The sequence below is a fragment of the Eretmochelys imbricata genome, chromosome 2 (assembly GCF_965152235.1).
Source record: "Eretmochelys imbricata isolate rEreImb1 chromosome 2, rEreImb1.hap1, whole genome shotgun sequence".
NCBI lineage: Eukaryota > Metazoa > Chordata > Testudines > Cheloniidae > Eretmochelys > Eretmochelys imbricata.
Genome location: NC_135573.1, coordinates 1,559,202 through 1,570,945, shown reverse-complemented (window position 1 = coordinate 1,570,945; position 11,744 = coordinate 1,559,202).

Here is an 11,744-nt window from a genome sequence, read left to right as displayed (position 1 = left end):
CGGCGCCCAGGCCCCCCAGCCCCGCAGCACGGGGTGGTTGGGTGGCCGGCGCCCAGGCCCCCCAGCCCCGCAGCACGGGGTGGTTGGGTGGCCGGCGCCCAGGCCCCCAGCCCCGCAGCACGGGGTGGTTGGGTGGCACGGCGCCCAGGCCCCCCAGCCCCGCAGCACGGGGTGGTTGGGTGGCCGGCGCCCAGGCCCTCCAGCCCCGCAGCACGGGGTGGTTGGGTGGCCGGCGCCCAGGCCCCCCAGCCCCGCAGCACGGGGTGGTGCGAGCACCAGCTCCAGCCGCCCGGAGTCCCTGGCTGCAGACCGCCCTCCCCCACCCAGCCCCAGCCCGAGCCCCACCACAGAGGAAGAGCGCAGAGCGCCGATGGGAAGCAGAAGGGGTCTGGGAGCAGAGTGTGGGCAGGGCCACGTAGGGCTGTTTGGGAAGGCTCAGCGTCCCCCGGCCTGTGATACCCGCTGCCCATGATTGCATGGAAGTTGGAAGAGCAAGGGGGGACATTAGTCCTTTTGCAAAACAAAAGTTCTTTTGCGCAGCCAGAGCATTCCCAGTAATGGGACTCTGGGAAGACCACTAGGGCTTTTGACACTGCTAAGATATGTCCACACAACATGCAGGAGAAGAGAGTGTTCAGTCTTATTTGAAAGAGGAAGACACCATTCAGCCCAACTGTTGGACTGGCTGGGGCACTGTCCTCTATTGTCCAAGTGAAGCTGGCCAATCCTGAGCCATGTTTCAAGTCTGAGCCACCAAAAGAAGTTATAAAAACAGCAAAGGGGCCACAGGGCAATATAATAAAGCACATGAATAAAATGTGAAAACAAATTAGATATTAAAAGAAATGTGGAATCTGAATCCTTTATCTATGGTTTATTAGCTTCAAATTAATTAAATTCAATGTCATTATTTTTACATTCATTTAATGTATTGTTTAGTTGTGTTTCATTTTAATTATTTAATTTTAGGGCTGTCAAGCGATTAAAAAAATTAATGGTGGTTAATCATCAATTAATCGCACTGTTAATAATAGAATACCATTTATTTAAATATTTTCGGGTGTTTTCTACATTTTCAAATATATTTAAGTGTTTCATATGCAATATTAAGTAGTGTATATTTTAAAACAAACTATTAAATGCTCGTTGGATTAAAAACCTGGACTATTGGATGTCGTCAAGGACCAAAGATAAGAGTCCCTGTCTTAAGCAATGACCTAATACGCTGTGACCCTATGCCACATATTCTTCATAGAGATATGCTTATGATATGAATATGGCATAACTAAGATATGTTTTATGCAAGATGGGTCATGTGAGGTGTCATTGGAAAGGTTATGATTTACTGAATGTGATTGTCCAATTTGTATGCATGTGTGTATCTGAAGGTAGGAATATTGACTATGTAATAATTACAATTGTGTTTTTACTTGGGGAATGCCCACCACACAGTATGCAATCAGCCTGAATGGGCCATTAGGAAGGACAATAAGACTTTAAAGATACTAATTTCCCTCCTTCCTGAGAAGTTTCCTGGGACACTGCTTTGACACGGCAAGGTAAAGTGATCATGTCATCTGGTACAGGATATCTTGAAATGCTGGTACTTTTCCAGGGGAAGGGGGTGGGTTAAACTAGGAGACAAAGCATTCCTGCCATATGCAAATCCTATTTAAGGCTGGGGAGTGAGTTAATCTGGGCTCTTCGCCACTGCCTCCCTGCCCAAGAAGGAAGACTGCTGAACATACCTGAAGAAATAAAGGAACTAACCTGGGGGAGGCAGGCAAGACAGGTCGGCCTGTAAAAGGAATCCCTGGAGATTTAAGCTGCAAGCAGTGCAGTTTCCTTTCAAGAAACCCTGCAACCAGCTTGAAACATTAAGGGTGAGAAATTATTATTTGTAGGCAGTATTCCTTAGTGTACTAAGCTTCATTTGCGTGTTTTGCTTTATTTGCTCAGTAATCTGCCTTGATCTGTTTGCTATTCCTAATAATCACTTAAAATTTACCTTTTGTAGTTAATACACTTGTTTTTTTTAATTCTAAACCCAGTTTGTGCAATTCATAACGGGGGGCAGGGGGAAGCTGTGTATATCTTCCTCCACATTGAGGGAGGGGGGGCTCAATAGGGCTGTATAGAGATCACTATACAAAGTAAGACAATTTAATTTTGGGTTTACACTCCAGAGGGTGTGTGCACCAGAGTGCTGGGCAGTTCCCCAAGCAGAGCCTTCCCATACAGAGCTGATTGCAGACTGTGTGTGATTTTACAGCTGGGTATGTCCCTAGCTGGGTGTGTGCTGGAGGGGGCTTAAGAGCCACACTGGGTCAGACCAAAGGTCCATCTAGCCCAGGATCCTGTTGTTGGGATATATCTATATTTATAGATATATCTTCCAACATTCCCCCCCTTGATACATGATTAATGCCATTAATTATTGTATCACTTTATAATTTTGCAGGCAATTCAATTTCATATATCACTTGCTCCAAAACGTCTTGTGGCTTGCTTATTCAGCAGTATGAACATAGCATAATAAAGGTTAACACAATCATTAATGCAAATAATATGACAATAGGATGTAGTGTTCAATTTAGCAGAGCTGCGACACTGGGAGACCGTCCTTTAAAAACATCATACCAGTGAGATATTTCCAATTCTTCTTCTTTCCCCAGTTTTAATATTTGACCATTGTGGATCTAAGTGTTTATTCCCCCCCCCCCCCCCCCCCCCCGCTGAGCAGGCTTCGATACATCTTTTGCACGTTGCTTGATTTTTTCGCTTTCATCCATCAGTTTTTCCCACTGTTCCCAACGTATCCCCATGTCAAAGGGCCAGTCCACATCTTTTCATTCCCAAACAATTTCCTTTTTTTAAAAATGGAGGACCTCGGTAAGTAATTCCATTCATAATGACATCTGTTACATTACGTTTACCTGACTCAATTGGGCCTTTTTCTGTCATACTTCCCCAAAATACATGTTTTTCAGTGGTTACCACCCAGATACACCCATTGCCTAAATCAAACACTCTTGTGCCATTAAAGGCTAAATATTGCATGGTACATTGTCCTCTTGAATGGTTCAAATGACATCCCTCTAGGGACCAAGTTAGTTGTGGGCACACCCATTTGCTTCGTCCACACTCTCCATAATGTTTCATTCATTCTACTAATTTATAATCCCCTTCTTCTTGAATCAAGGGTGTCCCACTTATTTCTATTTGCCAGAACTCTCCATGAATAACTTTTGGCAACCCCCAGGCCATTGCTGCCTTTCGTTGCTTCCCTGTGTCGTGTAACATCTTTCCGCCTTTCCACTCTCCCCTCAGAGTAGTTTGATTCCAATTAAACTCCATATATTTCTTCCATCCTGTAATTCGTTGATTCCATATATGAGGGTTTTTGAACCATTCCAAAGGCCATTGCCCATTACTTAACAGGTTAACAGGGTAAGGCTGGTAGGCAGGACCCCATCCATCACGACTCTGGATGGCCGCCAACCACTGGCAACTTATCATCCCAATCTTTGCCAGTTTCTTGCACTGCTTTGCGTAAAGCTTGTTTAATAGTTTGATGAATCCATTCCACTGTCCCTGACGATTGAGGATGATAGGGAATATGTAGTTGTTGTTTTATTCCTAAGGCTTTTAATAAACTTTTAATTACTCCTCCTACAAAATGTGGCCCATTATCTGAATCAATTACTTTTGGAGTTCCACATCTACTGAACATTACTTCCCACAACTTTTTGGCAGTGGTCTCCGCAGTATGTTTTCTGGTGGGAATTGCCTCCACCCTCCCAGAAAAGAAGTCTACTATCACTAATGAATACTGATTCCCACTTTGGGTCTTAGGCAATTTATCAATATAATCAACCTGTATTCTACTCCATGGCCCCACAATTCTTTGGTGCAACAAGGGTCCTGAATTCGGTGGTCTGTTCCCAGCTGCTGCACACCTTATGCAATTTTTAACAAAGTTTTCTTTGTCCTCTTGCACCTTAGGCCATATTCCAATTTGTTTTACTTTAAAGAGAGTATTCTCTATTCCTTGGTGGGCCACAGAGTGACACAGGTTAATAATCTCTTCTCTTTGAAGTTTCAGAGTAACAGCCGTGTTAGTCTGTATTCGCAAAAAGAAAAGGAGGACTTGTGGCACCTTAGAGACTAACCAATTTATTTGAGCATAAGCTTTCGTGAGCTACATCCGATGAAGTGAGCTGTAGCTCACGAAAGCTTATGCTCAAATAAATTGGTTAGTCTCCAAGGTGCCACAAGTACTCCTTTTCTTCTTTGAAGTTTGTCAGGTACCCACTTTACCTCTCTTGTTTTCTTATTCACTGCATAGCCACCTCGTATATTCCAGTTTCCCCATCTTTCCTCAGGTTTAACCTCCTGTTTTATGGCTTGAGCTCTAGTAACTACCATAACTCCCTTTGCTGCTAATTTTGTTAAAGAATCCGCTTTAACATTCCAATATTTATCATTCCCTTCTCGCTTTTGATGACCTTTAATATGTCTTACTCTAAATTTTCCTGGGTGTTTTTTCAACCAATCATAGATAGATTTCCAATCCCCCTTTTGGACAAATTTTTTTCCCTCAGCTGTTTCCCAATTATTCTTTTTCCAAATCCCAATCCAGTATAACAGTCCTTGTACCACAAAGTCTGAATCCATATAGACATAAAGACAGCCTGCTACATTATTCTTCTGTTTAAGCAGATCACTAAGAGCTCTGACCTCTGCTCCCTGAGCTGAAGTCATACTCCTAGAACCAGAAATAGTTTCCCCATCAATTTGTACAGCCGCATATCCCATATATTTCGTAGAGTTCTCACGGTATGAATGACCACTTGTAAACCAAACCTCTTTTTCTCTGAGGCTTAACACTTCATTTGCTGGGCACAGGTGCTGACTCCGTGGGTGCTCCGGGGCTGGAGCACCCACGGGGAAAAATTGGTGGGTGCTCTGCACCCACGGGGAGCCAAGCTCCCCGCCCCGCCCCCCCCCAGCTCACTTCCACCTCCACCTCCTCCCCTGAGCATGCCACGTCCTCGCTTCTCCTCCCAGGCTTGCTGCCATGAAGCAGCTGTTTCACAGCTTAACAAACTGTGGGAGGGATGGGGGAGGAGCCGGAACACGGCGCACTCAAGGGAAGAGGCGGGGAAGAAGCGGGGCTAGGGCGGAGATTTGGGAAAGGGGTCCAATAGGAGCAGGGAGGGGGTGGAGTTGGGGCGGAGACTTTGGGGAAGGGGTTGGAATGGGGGTGGGGCAGAGGTGGAGTCGGGGCGTGGGGCACAAGCACCCACCAGTGCCAGGAGAAGTTGGCACCTATGCTACCGGGGTTGCTTCTTCAACTAACTTCAATTCGGTTTCCGGAAGTGGGCATTCATGCTCCTCTCCTTCCATCAGGAGGGCATATGGTAACATGCTTGCTTGCTTGTTATTCTCATAAGTAACATCTCTGCTAGTTAACATCAAGGTCCGTTGGGCCATCCTGGTATTTGTTACGCCTTCCCCTGCAGTTTTCCTGGTAAAATATACTTCAGGGGAGAGCGAGGTGTTTGTATGATAATGGCGGCTGGGCCAGCAGTCAAAGCAAAAGTTTCAGTGGCCCACACAGCAGCTAAACATTCTCCTTCACAGATCCCAAACTGCTGCTCCATAGGGGCTAATCTTCTAGACTCGTATGCTACCGGGATTAATTTCCTGTCCATTTCCTGCATCAGTATCGCTGCTAGACTCTGTTAGGTTGCTGCCAACTTAATCACAAACAGCTTGTTTATCTCTGGGAATGTCAATCCTGGAGCTTGCATCAAGGCTTGTTTTAAATTACAAAAAACTTTTTCTTGTTCAGGCCCCCACTCCCATTCTACTTTCTTTTTTAGTAAACGCCACAAGGATCCAGTTATAACGACAAAATTCCAGGTGTGTTTCCTTAAATAGTTAAACCCTCCTAACATCACCCTCAACGCATGAGAATCCTCTGGCCTTGGTAAATTCATTAATGATTTCACCTTTTGTTGACCTACCTGAATTCCTTGCTCCCCTAGGGTGATAGAATCATAGAATCTCAGGGTTGGAAGAGAACTCAGGAGGTTCCAGCCCGCAAATAGTTCTCACTCCTCTGCACTGATTGAGCTTTCTCTTTATTAGCCTTGAAACCCGTTTCCTGGATGAGTCTCTAGACTTTTTTAGTCCGCTCAGTCACCTCCTCTTCAGCGTCCCCCAACACTAATATGTCATCTACCTACAAGGTGACATTCTCCCGATCCTCTTTGGACAATTGATCCAGCATTCACCCCACTTGCTGGTGTGCAATAGCCGGCGAGCGATGTTGTCCCTGGTGAATTCTTTTAAATAAGTTCTGTTGTCCCTTAAATGTAAATGCAAAGCGGGCCCAAGAATCGGGATGCAATGGGATGGTGAAAAAACAATTTGCCAAATCTCTGACAGAGAACCATTCAGGGGCCCCCCTGTGTTCTTGCCATTACTTGAGGTAGATCTGCTACTACTGAGGCCATGGGGGGGGTCGCTTTATTAATTTGTCTAAAATCCACTGTCAATCTCCAGTCTCCTGAGGCTTTTAATACGGGCCAAATTGGGCTCTTGTATGCGGAATTCCCCTTTTCAATCACTCCCTGTTCTAGTGATTCAATTATTTTCTCAATTCCCGCCTCTGCTTGCACAGGATATTTATATTCTCTCTGTGGTGGCACTTCATCCCCCACGATTTTAACACACGCTTTAATTTTACCACATTCTGCTTTATTCTTAATCCATACATCGGGAAACTCCTTTACCCACATCCTGATGATCCAGTATAATCTCCTCCACTGCTTCTACAGCACATATTCTCGGAATGTGCCCTGATGTCAGGACGCTCGCCGTCCAGCCAGCCACACGCCACAGAACTCCATTCGTTAAATCCAAAACTAACCCATTCCTCTTCAAAACAGGAGTCCCCAATATTACTGGCTCAGCCGCCTGATCTATCTGAAGCATTTGTTCTTTATAACAAAAATCCCCCACTCTCTCTCTGGGTATAGCTACTTTGCCTGAATGACACATTTTTCCCGTCACTCCTTCCCCAATAAAGGAGGCTGCTGTAATAATCTCTGACACATATCGAGTCAAATCACAAGAACAAATCATGTCAAACCAGCCTGAGAGCTTTCTTTGACAGGGCAACAAGCCTTGTGGATAGGTGGGAAGCGGTAGATGTGGTATATCTTGACTTTAGCGAGGCTTTTGATACTGTCTCGCAAGACCTTCTCAAACACAAACTAGGGAAATGCAACCTAGATGGAGCTACTATAAGGTGGGTGCATAACTGGTTGGAAAATCCTTCCCGGAGAGGAGTTATCAGTGGTTCACAGTCATGCTGGAAGGGCATAACGAGTGGGGTCCCACAGGGATTGGTTCTGGGTCTGGGTCTGTTCCATATCTTCATCAATGATTTCGATAATGGCATAGAGAGTACACTTATAAAGTTAGTGGACAGTACCAAGCTGGGAGGGGTTGCAAGTGCTTTGGAAGATAGGATTAAAATTAAAAATGATCTGGGGCAAATTGGAGAAATGGTTTGAAGTAAATAGGATGAAATTCAATAAGGACAAATGCAAAGTAGTTCACTTAGGAAGGGGCAATCAGTTGCACACATACAAAATGGGAAATGACTGCCTAGGAAGGAGTGTTGTCAGATGCTACCGGTGTGCTGCTTTGCTTTGTTTAATGATACAGCTAAGGGTAGCCTAGAATTCCTCCTTACCTGTAAGGGGTTAAGAAGCTCAAATAACCTGGTTGTCACCTGACCAAAAGGACCAATGGGGAAAGAAGATACTTTCAAATCTTCAGGGTGGGGGGGGAAGCTTTGTTTGTGCTCTGTGTTGTGTGTTCTCTGGGGAAGCAGAGAAGCATCAGGTCAGAAAACTCCTTCTCCTAAAATCATCCTAAAATGAGTCTCAATACTGCAAAAAGAGTAAATAAATAAGGCAAGGCATGTTAGATTATCTTTTGTTTTTAGCTTGTGAATTTTTCCTATGCTTAGAGGGAGGTTTATCCCTGTTTTTTATAACTTTAAAGTTTTGCCTAGAGGGGAATCCTCTGTGTTTTGAATCTGATTACTCTGTAAAGTTACCTTTCACCCTGATTTTACAGAGGTGCTTCTTTTACTTTTTTTTTCTTTATAATAAAGTTCTGTTTTTTAAGAATCTGGTTTACCTATTTGGTTGGTAGATTATTCTCAAGCCTCCCCAGGAAAGAGGGTGAAGGGGTTGGGGGGATATTTTAGGGAACAGGAACTCCAAATGGTCCTTTTCCTGAATCTTTGTCTAACTCACTTGGTGGTGGCAGCAGTACCCATCCAAGGACATGAAAGGATTTGTGCGTTGGGGAAGTTTTTAACCTAAGCTGGTAGATATAAGCTTAGGGGGTCTTTCATGCGGGTCCCCCCATCTGTACCCTAGAGTTCAGAGTGGGGAGGGAACCTTGACAAATGTTGATAGCAGGCAGCTGCATACGTGTGTTTGAATAACAAATAAAAAAACCCATAAAAAACAAAACAAAACTATGATTAATAAAAGAGAATTATTTTTGTTTGCAATTGCATTATTTGTTGAGGCAGAAATATATGTACATATATTTGTAACTGAAATCTTTTGAACTTTGCACAAAAAAATTGGTGTTAATAATACTATGATTATACCCGAACCATGATCTTAAAATAGTGTGATACCACATCTACATATATTTTTAAAGGGTATAAAATTAACTTTTGTTGCAACAAAATAAAAATAATAAAAAATAGTTATGTGACACACATACACATAACATACAACTGTGGTGGAGCAGGGGCTAGGGCGGATTGACCTAGGGATGTCGCAGGGGAGTTTTACTGGGACTGTCTGCATTGGGGATGGGGTAGCAGGGGCTGACTTCACTTGAGGGACGATACCTGAGCCTGTCACCTGAGCCAGGAGGGGGGTGGGCCAGGTGACACCTTCTGCCCGGGAAATTGGACAAAGTCTGCAGGAGGAGCCGGGGGATGGCTGCGGGAGACGGCTGAAGGGGTTTCAGTTTGGAGCAGTCTGGGGAAACAGAGGGAGCCCCAAGGCTGGGGTCTAAGCTCCCTGCCCCCAGAGGGACCTGACTGAGGGTCCTGTTTGCACCTACAAGCTCTGTCTGGACTGTGTTCCTGTTGTCTAATAAACCTTCTGTTCTACTGGCTGGCTGAGAGTCACAGGGAATCGCAGGAAGAGGGGGGTGCAGGGTCCTGACTCCCGCACACTCCGTGACAACAACATACATGACACACAGGACTAATTTCAGAGTAACAGCCGTGTTAGTCTGTATTCGCAAAAAGAAAAGGAGTACTTGTGGCACCTTAGAGACTAACCAATTTATCTGAGCATAAGCTTTCATGAGCTACAGCTCACTTCATCGGATGTAGCTCACGAAAGCTCATGCTCAAACAAATTGGTTAGTCTCTAAGGTGCCACAAGTACTCCTTTTCTTTTTACACAGGACTAACTTACAATGAAAAACAAATGGCTCCAGAATTCTATTTATAACTATACATAATAAGGCAAACAAAAATACAAAATAAACAAAAGGGTTAAACATTTAAATAGGGAAGTTATTACCTTGTTATTTAAAACTTTTAATAAAAAATTATAACATTCATATAATTATTTGCAAAATTTGTTGTATTAATTTAGTAACTCAAGGCATTTTGCATTACTTTATATTTAACATTATTTTAAAACATTGCTCTATGGAAATAAGAAAAGCTCATGTTTTAAATATTAGTGAGTGGTTAGAACTAGAAACAGAGTGTGCATTTTTGTTGCTTGGCAACCATATCTTCAAGAAAGTTAGGAATAATTTTAGTTGTTGTATTCCTGAAGGTTAAAATAATTAATTTACTGGATTTTTATAAAGTAAAGTTTTTATCTTGTTTTCTTTTTGTTTCTTGTTTTGTTCTGTTTTTAATAGCTTTATTTTTTGGAGGTTTCTATAAAAACGATAACTTTTAACTTTAAAACAAAGAGAGAGCCAAAGTGAGGAGAGGTGGGGGAGGGGGGAGAAGAGCAACCTAGGAAGGTAGCGAGACCTGAGCCAGGAGAGATCAACTCTGAAGGTACAGGCAGCAGCTGCATCCGAGAGTGCTAAAGGAGTTGGCGGATGTGATTGCAGAGCCATTGGCCATTATCTTTGAAAACTCATGGCGATCCAGGGAAGTCCCAGACGACTGGAAAAAGGCTAATGTAGTGCCCATCTTTAAAAAAGGGAGGAAGGAGGACCCTGGGAACAACAGGCCAGTCAGGCTCACCTCAGTCCCTGGAAAAATCATGGAGCAGGTCCTCAAGGAATCAATTCTGAAGCACTTTGAGGAGAGGAAAGTGATCAGGAACAGTCAGCATGGATTCACCAAGGGCAAGTCATGCCTGACTAATCTAATTGCCTTCTATGACGAGATAACTGGCTCTGTGGATGAAAGGAAAGCAGTGGACATGTTGTTCCTTGACTTTAGCAAAGCTTTTGACATGGTCTTCCACAGTATTCTTGCCAGCAAGTGAAAGAAGTATGGGCTGGATGAATGGACTATAAGGTGGATAGAAAGCTGGCTAGATTGTCGGGCTCAACGGGTAGTGATCAATGGCTCCATGTCTAGTTGGCAGCCAGTATCAAGTGCAGTGCCCCAGGGGTCGGTCCTGGGGCCGGTTTTGTTCAATATCTTCATTAATGATCTGGAGGATGGTATGGATTGCATCCTCAACAAGTTTGCAGATGACACTAAACTGGGAGGTGAGGTAGATACGCTGGAGGGTAGGGATAGGATACAGAGGGACCTAGACAAATTGGAGGATTGGGCCAAAAGAAATCTGATGAGGTTCAACAAGGACAAGTGCAGAGTCCTGCACTTAGGACGGAAGAATCCCATGCACCGCTACAGACTAGGGACCGAATGGCTCGGCAGGAGTTCTGCAGAAAAGGACCTAGGGGTTACAGTGGACGAGAAGCTGGATATGAGTCAACAGTGTGCCCTTGTTGCCAAGAAGGCCAATGGCATTTTGGGATGTATAAGTAGGGGCATTGCCCGCAGATCGAGGGATGTGATCGTCCCCCTCTATTCGACATTGGTGAGGCCTCATCTGGAGTACTGTGTCCAGTTTTGGGCCCCACACTACAAGAAGGATGTGGAAAAATTGGAAAGAGTCCAGCGGAGGGCAACAAAAATGATTAGGGGACTGGAACACATGACTTATGAGGAGAGGCTGAGGGAACTGGGGATGTTTAGTCTGCAGAAGAGAAGAATGAGGGGGGATTTGATAGCTGCTTTCAACTACCTGAAAGGGGGTTCCAAAGAGGATGGCTCTAGACTGTTCTCAGTGGTAGCAGATGACAGACAGAAGAAGGAGTAATGGTCTCAAGTTGCAGTGGGGGAGATTTAGGTTGGATATTAGGAAAAACTTTTTCACCAGGAGGGTGGTAAAACACTGGAATGGGTTACTTAGGGAGGTCGTGCAATCTCCTTCCTTAGAAGTTTTTGAGGTCAGGCTTGACAAAGCCCTGGCTGGGATGATTTAATTGGGGATCGGTCCTGCTTTGAGCAGGGGGCTGGACTAGATGACCTCCTGAGGTCCCTTCCAACCCTGATATTCTATGATTCTATGATTCTATGACCAGTCTCTCCCCTGGAAATGGGTCCTGAGGCATGGGGGACGGTAACTAGAGTAAGG